General features: G+C 36.9%; 1 protein-coding gene across 6 annotated transcripts in view; it reads right to left on the minus strand.

The window, feature by feature from the left end:
- Positions 1-10,792, minus strand: part of Hr3 (Hormone receptor 3) — a 75,244-nt gene that overhangs the window by 18,185 nt on the left and 46,267 nt on the right. The window lies entirely within an intron of this gene.

Raw genomic sequence — 10,792 nt, forward strand, 5'->3', positions numbered from 1 at the left:
TTTTCCCCTACCTCCAGCCACCTCAACCCCTCCCACCCCCTCGTGCCATCACCATGGGTTATTCCATGTCTCTCTCTCTTTTCTTTTTTTATCTCCTTTTATCTCTTTCTCCCGTCGCACCCTTTCCCCTCGACTGTTTACCCACCCCTTTTTCACCCTCCCCCGGTAGCTTTCCCGTGCGCCCCCTTCCACCCTCACCATCCCCCTTTTCTTCGACAGGCTCTTTCTGGATGGCAGGGTTTTTTTTTTTTTTATTTCTCTTTCAGTCTCTCTTTATTCTCCATTACCTCCCGCGCCTCGTGTGTCGTGGAGTGATACTAAACGGGAATGGCCGAGGGGGAACGGCACACGCCGATTTAACACGCGGGGTTTTCCGGTGGGGGAGGGGGAAAGGGGTCAGCTGATTTTTCGGGGGAACTTTGGGGGGCGAGGGAGAGGTAATCATCGGGTGGAAAATGGGGAGGAAATGTGGGTAGTTCTGAATTTTTGGGGTTTTTTTTTTATTTAGGGACAGGGGGTGAAATATATACTGGAGGTAGATTTAATATTTTGAATAATATATTTTTTAATGTTAATTAAATTCCGGTTTAATTAAGGGCACGTGAGTGTCCGCTCGAAATAAAAAAACATCACTTGTTTCACCAAAAAAAATAATTAAATTGAAGAAATCCTGAAAATGATCTCAGGATTTCATATTCCGTAAAAAAATCTCTTTTCCGATAACTAACACCTCATATTTTCTCTCGAAATTACCAAGTTCCGAGATAATTGCGTAATAAGCAAATAAATCGAGATCACCTCGCACCGTAATCACTTGACTTTTCTCCTATCAATTACGCAATTACCCGAGTAATTAGTGATTTAGCCGTAGAATGTCTGGCGTCCAAAAGCCATTCCTAAAAAATCGACATCTTTTATGTAATCCCACAGGACAAAAAAAATTGTAGATCAGAATTAGCGACAAAATGGCAGGTCAAATGGCTTAATAAAGTCGAGCTAAAGTTGAATGAACGGAAACTTTATTTTTAAACCGAGATAACAATTACTCGAGATGCAAAAAATTATTGCGTAATAACCCGTCGCGGGGGGTGAGAGGGGGGTGGCTAATTCGATAAAGAAGAGAGGACTTACCGGCATTAGGAAATAATTTTACCGACAGAGTCGATAATAATTCGCGTGAGTAGATACAGACGCCTGGAGTCAGACAATTTCACGGGGAATTTAGCGCAATGGCAGATTTATTTAGATTAATTTATGCAGGGGATAGATCCCCCCATGAGACTCTTCAAAAATTAATTCATTCTTTTCGGAGATTAAATGGCCTTGCGATTTAAGACAACTCATTTCTTCCAACGATTTTTCACGATTGCATAATTCAACTCGCAATACAACCGAGGTTGCCAACCTGTCTTACGTATGTACGCGTAATGCTCTATAAATACCACGACAAAATAAATAATTGTGCAGTGGCTGTGGATTGAGTTCATATACCGGCATGCGTACCTTTGGTGTAATAATAAAATTGCGGTGGATGGGAGGCGCGTGCGTATCGATCACCAATTGAAAGTAGTGAACGGGAGTTCTGAATGTGCGATTGAGCGGGAAAAGTCGTAGACCGGTGATTTGACATTGGACTTAATAGTTTCGATAAATCAGGGGCGAACTCCAGGGGCTGGAATTTATATCCACCTGTTTTTTTATCTATTTCATTTTTATAATCATTCTCTTTGGAATAATTGAAAAGGGTTGTGTCATCGATTTATTTTGAAAATTATTTTTTATATTATTTATTTGGAATAATTAAAAAGGGTTGTGTCATCGAATCCATTTTTTCTCCTACTTTTGGACTGGAAATAAAAACCAAATGCGTAATTACTTGAGAATTAAAAGGACTGACTGATCGACGAATCTGATAAAAAATCATATACAGATGGTGGGGAAAAAAAAATTGAATTTAAATTGACTGTGTGGAATATTGTAACCCATTGAAATTCGAAATTTCTCGGCAGCGATATTCGAATCCGTCACGTAATTGTTTTTCTGGTGAACGAAAGATTGAATAAACGGAGAAAGCTGGAGGAATGACGAGGGGAAAGCCGATGACGATTATATTCCGAAACGGTTGAGTCATATGTTAATTCGAAACAATGAATATCATCGTCGTGATTAAAATAATTCATTGTTTTTTTTTTTCGTTCGTTGCTTCGTTATGACTCAAAAATGAAAGTAACAAGAGCAAAGTAACGAGCCGGAAGTAGCGGTTTTACGCCTCCATGGAGAATCCACACGGAGAGATGATTTATTTCAATGACATGAGCAATTTTGTTTCATTAATTCTGCATCAATCAATTTATTGAACAGTTGCCCGTCTGATTTCATTGAAAATCCAATTAAAAGCCGACACATAAAACCGTATTAAATCACAATCAGCTGTTAATTACTATATCGTGATTCAAATAAGTCATTAATTCGAATTTTAATTGAAAACGAGAGGAATAAAATGGCTACTTCACCGGGGAATAAACATTGAGTATTAAAAAATCCTGAATTAATTATGGGTTTGTTCAATTAATTAAAAAGGGACTCGCATTATCGTCTAGTTTTTCATGAATTTTATTTTTCATCATCATGGATTAATTTATTCATTTTAAATTCATTTCTCTCTTTTTTGTTTTGTTAATTAAGCCATATGTTATGTTTATGAGTTATTCAATCAAATATCAAGATGTTCAAATAATCTGAGAATTAATGAAATAGTTTAATTATTTTTATTGTAATTACTGTGGTTATGGAAATTTTCATTTTCATGAAAAATTTATTTTTTCAAATTTCGCTGCCGCGAAAAATTTGATGGGCAATTGGGTTTAAACAATTTCGATATTTTTTTGAGTGTTTTGTCAACATCAACAAAGAGTTTAATGTTAAATCGCGAAAGATTGAAATGTGGGTCATGCCTTGAGGTGAGTCTTCGATCCAAGTAGGTAAAGTCAATCGATAACGAGATTGTCGGCGTTCTCATCGCGCCAACATTTGTCCCGGATCGGGAGGAGGGGAAAATAAAACCGTATAATACCCGACTAGGCACCAAATCGACAATTCCAGAATGGAGAAAATGAAAATTCCGGGGGAAAAATTCCTCACCGCTTCCCCCACCGATTACTCATCATAAACTTCTGATCGAGTGCAAATGAATTTCAGCGATTTTCATTATTTATTATCACGTCTTCGGCTGTTGGCAGGAATTTTTTAATGAGACAGTCAAATAATCCCATTCTCAATCCACTACCTAGAAAATTTATAATAATAATAAATAATTATAACATAAATATAGCAAGTCTATATTTTTTTTAATTATTAAATGAATGAATTGGGAAATTCGAATTGGATTTTTTGCTGATGAAAAGTTGATGAAAATTTACGAGAATTAATTCTTCAAATGGAGTAGTAAAAGAAGTTATCGAAATCGCGCGACCAGATGTCGTAATACATTTGCGACATCTCATCTCCAAGGAGTACTTATAAACCGATCATCCGGCCAAGATCCAAGATCGTCTCCTCGGCATTTCAGTGACACCAGCTGGGGGTTAAACACCACCTCCGAGTAATTCGTGCCGCGTTACGCGAATAAACATGTACCACTCCCAATCACTCTCATTGCGTCCCAATTCCCCGATAAATATTTCATCGAATCGCGCACTATGACCTTGAAGATCAATCGATCTTGAGCGTTAAAAAAAAAATTCTCCAATCAATCGATCTTCTCCTCATAAATTTCCACCTGTTTTTGCGGAATCATTAGTCACGCAATTTAACCACCGGAACTTGAGATACTCCAGATATCTTTATTCGAATCGATGGGGATTCGCTCGTAAATCAAATGCCCCCCTCTTTTTCCCCCGCGATAATTACTCCCCCCCCAATTTTTTTTGCGAAAGGAAATTAAAAAAAAACGTCTGTACCATGTAATCTCGTCTATTCTTGGCCAACAAACGGGGATTTCCCCTAAAACTTTTCATCGGCGAACGGCAAAAGGTTTTCATCACTTCCGGTATGGGGGTGCCATCTCCATTCATTTTTTGAGGTTAAAAAATAGGTGAAATAGGCTCGAGATGATGGCATCGCGGGTGGGGTGATGAAGAAAAAAAATGGTGACATTTCATTGCGGTGCACTGGTCAATAGAGGAGACCTCTCACGATGGAGAAGTGTTTCTCGTCTCGTTGGCGGTTTTATACACACGATCCCCGGAAGGTTAGTAACACGTCGAACCGGTGAACGACCGAGATGTGTTAGTGCGCATGCGCTTACACTCAGCTGACCCAGATGCGCAATGTGACTGGTCATTCGGGTGTTTCCGTTGGTTCTTCGGGTGTCAACGCCGGGTATAAATGAAAATGCCGGGTTGCGCGAACGCCGCACGGCTGACCCACATCCCATCGCGTCACTTCGGACACCGGTAAATTCAGCAAAAACACCGGCTGCACTTGGAGAAAATATTTATTTCCTTCGACAATTTAAATGTTTGGAAATTTCTCAAAATTTCCTTCACACGAAATTTTTTGATGAGGAATTACTCGATTTTTTGAATGACTCGTTCTGCAGAAAAATCGGGATAATCCACAATTCTTTGAAAATTCTCCATGAAATCGTGAAGATTTAAAATTACCAAGAACTTTCCCTTTTTGATAGTCGAGGAATTCCTCACGGCTGGTTGACTTTTATTTAAATAAATATAATTGATTTAAATAAAATTTAAATTTTTGAATTATAATTTAAATTAATTTATTCGATTAATTTTCACGATAAAAAGATGAAAAACTCATTGTCCGAAAAATTGAGTCAAAAATTGAAACCGCGAGTACTAAAAGTATTAGAAATAAATTCCTTAATGATAAGAATCGAAATTCCGGGAGCAGTTTAATCGGATAAAACTATATATAAATTCGATATCTACCCGATAATTTGTAAATGCGCGAAGTGTTTTGAATCCTCTTTTTTTTTCGTGGGAGTCACAAGTTTCTGGTGACTCACTCCCTTCGGCTGCTCAACATCCACCGAAGCAGCCCGTAAGTCGCATTAACTTTGAAACAAGGTGAACAAATTGTTGATAAATAACTTGGAAAATTTCCTCGCCCCTCCACATCCTCAGATTTTCAAGAGTTCGATCATTTGTAAGGCATAAACCGGTAAACAAAAGCGAGAGCCTCTCCCTGAATGATAATCGAGTGTCGCAATGGAGATTCAGGAATCGACGAGGATCGCATATTGATTCAATTCATAGTATCATACAATCGAAGGTTCGTCTCCCAATCGAAATTGTAATTCAATCCTCTGAGAATTAAATCGAAAATAAGAGAAATTCCTAAATTTTTTCCTATTTTCCTATAAGAATTTTAATAATCTGCAACAATCGAGTTAATTGTCACTAAAAAAATGATAAATCCCCAAAACGACTCTCTAAAAATAAAACCATTTTATCACTAAAACGTCGCGTGATTTCGCGCCTGAACTTCGCAATTTTTTCACCTTGTCCTCCAAAAAGACGCGGGTGGCTTTCTAAAAAAAAATTTCACCGATTCGCCATTGCGATAACAACCGATGATCGATACCCCTGCGGGCGATTAGCAACACAACCCACAGAAAATAGTATAAAGTAAAAAAGAGAAAAAAATCAGAGCTAAAATAAACGATTATTCCGGAATTACACTACAGCCGCTTCCCCAGTTTCTCAGTTTTATTTTTATAGTCAATAGACATTGTATCAATTGACGAGGGAAAGTTGTGAAACGAGGGATGAGTGACGAGATTGAGACTTGAACAATTCAGTGCTTTCAGTTTGAGAAACGAGGATTTTCTGTCAGAGATAAGAGAGTAAGAGGGTAAATACAATAAAACAGTCTTTTAATCACTCCAGATGGAACTCCACTTAGACGCTCCTTTCAATTTTTCAAAATGCCTCAATTTACTTCAACTGTCCCTCGTTTATTTTGTATTTTATATTTTTAGAGAGATTATTTTTGTTGCTAGCCGTGCCATCACCACTGCCATTTGCATCAATCATTTCTTAATGCCTCGGTCGGCTTTCACTCCAATATTTACAGAACGACTCCCGCAATTAATTGTTTATTAACCTTTTTGTAAGAGTCCGTCTATTTTCAGGAATTTTGTGAATGTGAAATTAATCTCACTGGACTCGAGCAAAATTATAATAAAATTCAATTAATTGTTATCGGGATAAATGTGAAATAAAAAAATTTAAGTGACGGATTCCATCGATTTTTCGGCAGTGGTAAATAAATCATTGGATAAATAAATAAAATAACACGGTTGTTGGGAAATAAAAAGTCTGCAAGTTGAAGAATTTAATTATGTAAAATCATTTGAAATCATCTCATTGACTTTTCGAAAGTAATAAATCACCGATTGAAGATCAAGAGTCTAGAACCCATCAAATATTTATGATTTATTCATCGATTATGAGAAGTAAAACTAGTTTGGCTGGTCGTAACTGAAGTACTTGGGATAGGCAATTTACTCGTGAAATTTGCCATCGGGAGTTTCGAAACTCGTATGAAGGACAATCGGTCGGTGAACTAGCCGATTGCCAAATTTTTTGTTGGGGCCTCTATAGCTCCAGGAAAAAAAATGGTGATTTCACGGGAGGTAACACGTGTGAGGAGTTTTTATCGAGAACATCAGGGCTTTCTAGAAAGTTGGTGGGGAAAAAAAGTTTTACGTGGATTAAATCTCGACTTATTTAGATGCGAGTTCGAGGGTTTTGAATTTTCCCCCATTTCCACCGTAAAAGACAGCTTTTTCATTTTCCACAGCTTTCCAGGTTTCAATTTTATAAATTGAAATGTCTGGATTTATTGCGGGTGGTAGCAGAATTTCCTTCGGGAAAGGGAAAGAGATTAGTCCAGGATTAGCAGAAGTCTATTCTATCCCGAGTATTTTTTCTGTCTATAATTTATTTGTTATTCAATTTTTATTATTATTATATAGAAGGACGAAAAGTAATAATTTAATCGTGGAAATTTCATTGTTAACATTTTATTCAATTCAAGTGTAATTAGAGCGTTTAATTGATGATCAAAATGCCAAGAATTTCTATGATAAATGTAAAATTAGTACTGGAAAGTATTTCTTTGACATGTCCATTTTGTTTAATTCGGAGATAGTAATACCGAGGCAGGATGCATTCAGTTATTTTGATGCTGTGCTTTCTCGGATTGCGGAGGAACCTACGGGTGGGTTATTAAAACCTCGGGTTCTATTTTTATTCCGGAAAAATCTCAGCGCAAAAGACTTTCTCGCCACGAGTTGATGAGTATCTTGGTCAGAGGCGTCAGAGGAAACTCTTCATCATTATCCCGATTTTTTGGCTTTCATTATTTCACGATTGCAATTCCTCACGTTTGTCTCGTTTACAATCAGTCACCCCATCAGTCGTTTAATAAAAAAAAATAATCAAGAATTGTCTCAATCTCCCGCCGCGGGGAATTTCCCCTCCAAGAAAAACCGCGAAAATCCGCGAAAATCCGCGAAAATCCGCGAAAATCCGCGATAAATCCATTAATTAGTTAATTAAACTGTTTTTTTTTTAAAGAGGACTTTCACGTCGGAAAAAAGCTCGAGGGCAAGTGGTCAATGGTCCATATTTTTTTGTAATCCTCTTTTTGTCGTTGAGGCATTTTTTTCACTCTCGGCCTTAGTTCAAGTTGCGAAACATTGGTATGAACGTTCGGTCCTTTTATCGATGTCCTTACCCGCCCCCCCTTTCAGTACCACCTCTAACGTACGGTATGACAGAGAGAGATAAAAAAAAACCTTGTTGTAATCCTCATGACAGTCTGGCCTCACAGCCTTCGAATGATTACGCATGTGTTAAGGTAAGAGTCTAACGACTCCTCTCGCCGCGAGGGCTTACACGAGAAAAAAAAAATAACGGTGAGACACAAATCTTGCAAATCTTATATATTCCGACACGCTATAATTCCACGCAATTATTTTATATCGCTGAGTGAATAAATTTCGCACAATTAATTGTTAATAATCGGGTGAATTGATGGGGCATTCCAATATTTTCAATTCACTCAGAGAAAAAATTTATTTTTCCAATCATATATTTATCTATACAGAATTTATATTTAGTTATGGGTAATTGATTTATTTTTATCTAAAAAAATTACCCATAATTTATGATTTTTTCTTCAATTAAATTCAATTGATAAATACAATATTTTTTTTTTATTCTGAAAAAATCATTATTTTATTAAAATGGTATATTATATGATTTTTTTTCAACAGGAATTTAATGATGACTCTTGCCCTGTTGTTTTAGAATTCAAAATCAGATAATCATTTTTGAAAATTTCATCGTAAATTTCTAGGGAAATATTTGGATGTCTTTTTCTGAACAATTCCCGGCGACAGATCCTCCATTTTTTTTTGTAGACGACCGGGTATTTAACGAAAGTAAATTCTGTACTGAGAAATATTCCCGGTCGTTTACGCCTTTTGGCACGTTTCAACCCCATTCTCTTCCTGTATATGGATTATTCTTCTGGTTCTATTATGGGTTAGTTCTTAGTTATCTTTATTCTTGGCTCCACGAGGATTATATCGTGAAATTGTGGAGAAGGGATGGAGTTTCTGGGTTTTTGGCAGTCATGCCAAATTAAAAAGGAAATCTTTTCGGTGATAAGGCTAAACAGGGGGGTACGTTTTATTCAAGTGAAATCCTCAAACTTTGAAAGCGGGGTGATAAAGGGGTGATGAGCAGCTGCTCTAGGAGTGATTGACCCGAAGAATGCAATTAGAATATAATTGAAATTCCCCGATTCATTAAATTGCCCGAAATCTCGAGCCAGTGCCAGATATTTTACTCCAATCACACGTGATTTTGACGGCGGTTGTCTTCACGCTCATAAATCATCTGAGTGAAAATCAATTGTTCGTGGTGAGAATGGAAGAATTGAAACGAAAATAATAAAGACAATGTGGGAATGACAAGCGTCACGGAACACGTGTGCTTGCGTGTCGTTTTAAAATAAATGGTAAATCCCACTGAAACTCCCCTTAGCTCGAGCCCTTAATGACGATTTCAAAATCCGATAGAGAAAAACATGAGAAATAAAATGCCATGATGAATGACACTCGAGTGTCAGAAATCCGTGCGTTAATTTCTCACCGCGGGAAAATACAAATAAAAAAAAAGGGACACGGTTTTTCCATTTTCCCATTATTTTCCATTTTTCGAGAAAATTTTTGACAATCACCGCCGAATCTCCCTCGGTTGAACATAATGATAATGATAAATATAATAATGATTAAAAAAATCTACGTAATATTTAGTTTAATTGAAATAAAATTAATTAGTTCTTTCAAATTGAATTAGTCTTTTCGTGGGAAAATGGGGGATTTCAAGTTTGACAATTACGTTGTGATATAGACTTTTCTTCCAGTGAATTATCAATGAAAATATTCCTGAAATATTCCTGTGATAAGGGGCATGTGTAATATAAACACGCGGGGAAAAAAGCCGGCGCTAGTCGCCGGTGTTATCTGCGCACGTCGGCAATGCGATAACGACCAATTACATAGACACTACGATGTGCTTATTGCAATGCTGACACTCTCTGGAGGCTGTACCGGTACTTTCCCATTCCGGAAATATCCCGGGTTATTCCGGTGGTCTCCAGGTGCACATTTCACCGTTCAATGCACCATCTCGCGCGTTGTTTACGGAAAACAAGTAGACCAAACTCCATTTTTTTTTATCTCGGCATTTCGTGAGCTGATTCTACGTTTTTGTTTTCTTCTCTCAACTGCTAATCGCGAGTGCGACTATTCGATAACGATTGGTCGACCGCAGAACGACTGGTTTTTCAGGGATCAATTACTTTGGAAATTCGCGGAGAAAACTGTACAGATTTTATTGGAAAATTCATTGTTTCATTTTTTTTCATTGATTTGAAATTTCCATTTTTGTCTGGGCGAAGAAAATTTTAATTTCGTATGGGATTTTTCGCTGGGTTCGTTTAGGAAAAATTCAGGAATAATTCTACTCCGGGCACTCGCCAATTTACGTTTATTGGATTATCTCACCAGAAATATTCAATTGAAATTTTTCACTCGAGAAAATTGTAGTGATCATAGCAATAGAGATGATGACGCGCTCTGCGATTACTCACACCACCATCAGCTTCCATTCTCTTCACTTCCAATATTACCAATCAGAAAATAATAAAAACTCGACCTATCGTAAAAATGTTTTCCGTTCGATAATTGTACATCTCTTGTGCTGCAAAATACCATAGGAATTGCTTAATTTTCCGGACAGCAAATTCCGATGGGAGGGAAAAATTATAAAAAAAAAACTTTCAGTTTCACTCAGATCGCGATTTTTCGCAGGGAGAAATTACTTCCGAACTTTTACTCGCTCCCTATCGATTTCTGTGCAGTAAACAATTTACGTCATAATCCTTTAATTCGTCATATTTATAAAAATAATATACTAAACCATAATATCTCGACTCGTACCATTTTCCGCGATAAAATATATCCACATCCTGATATTTGCTTCAATACTATATTTATAATAATATTATTAAATAAAATTTAAAGCGGTCACCCTTCTACCAAATAGAAACAATCCAATTAACGAGCTCCAATACCATAATTAATTAATAAATTAATTAATTACCTAAATCCCCCTAAAATTCCCCTGAATTTTCCCCAAACAAAAAATTCCTAGAAATCATTACCCAAATATTTCCCCGACTTCTGGGT

Source organism: Fopius arisanus, unplaced genomic scaffold (assembly GCF_000806365.1).
Source record: "Fopius arisanus strain USDA-PBARC FA_bdor unplaced genomic scaffold, ASM80636v1 scaffold00070, whole genome shotgun sequence".
Taxonomy (NCBI): Eukaryota; Metazoa; Arthropoda; class Insecta; order Hymenoptera; family Braconidae; genus Fopius; species Fopius arisanus.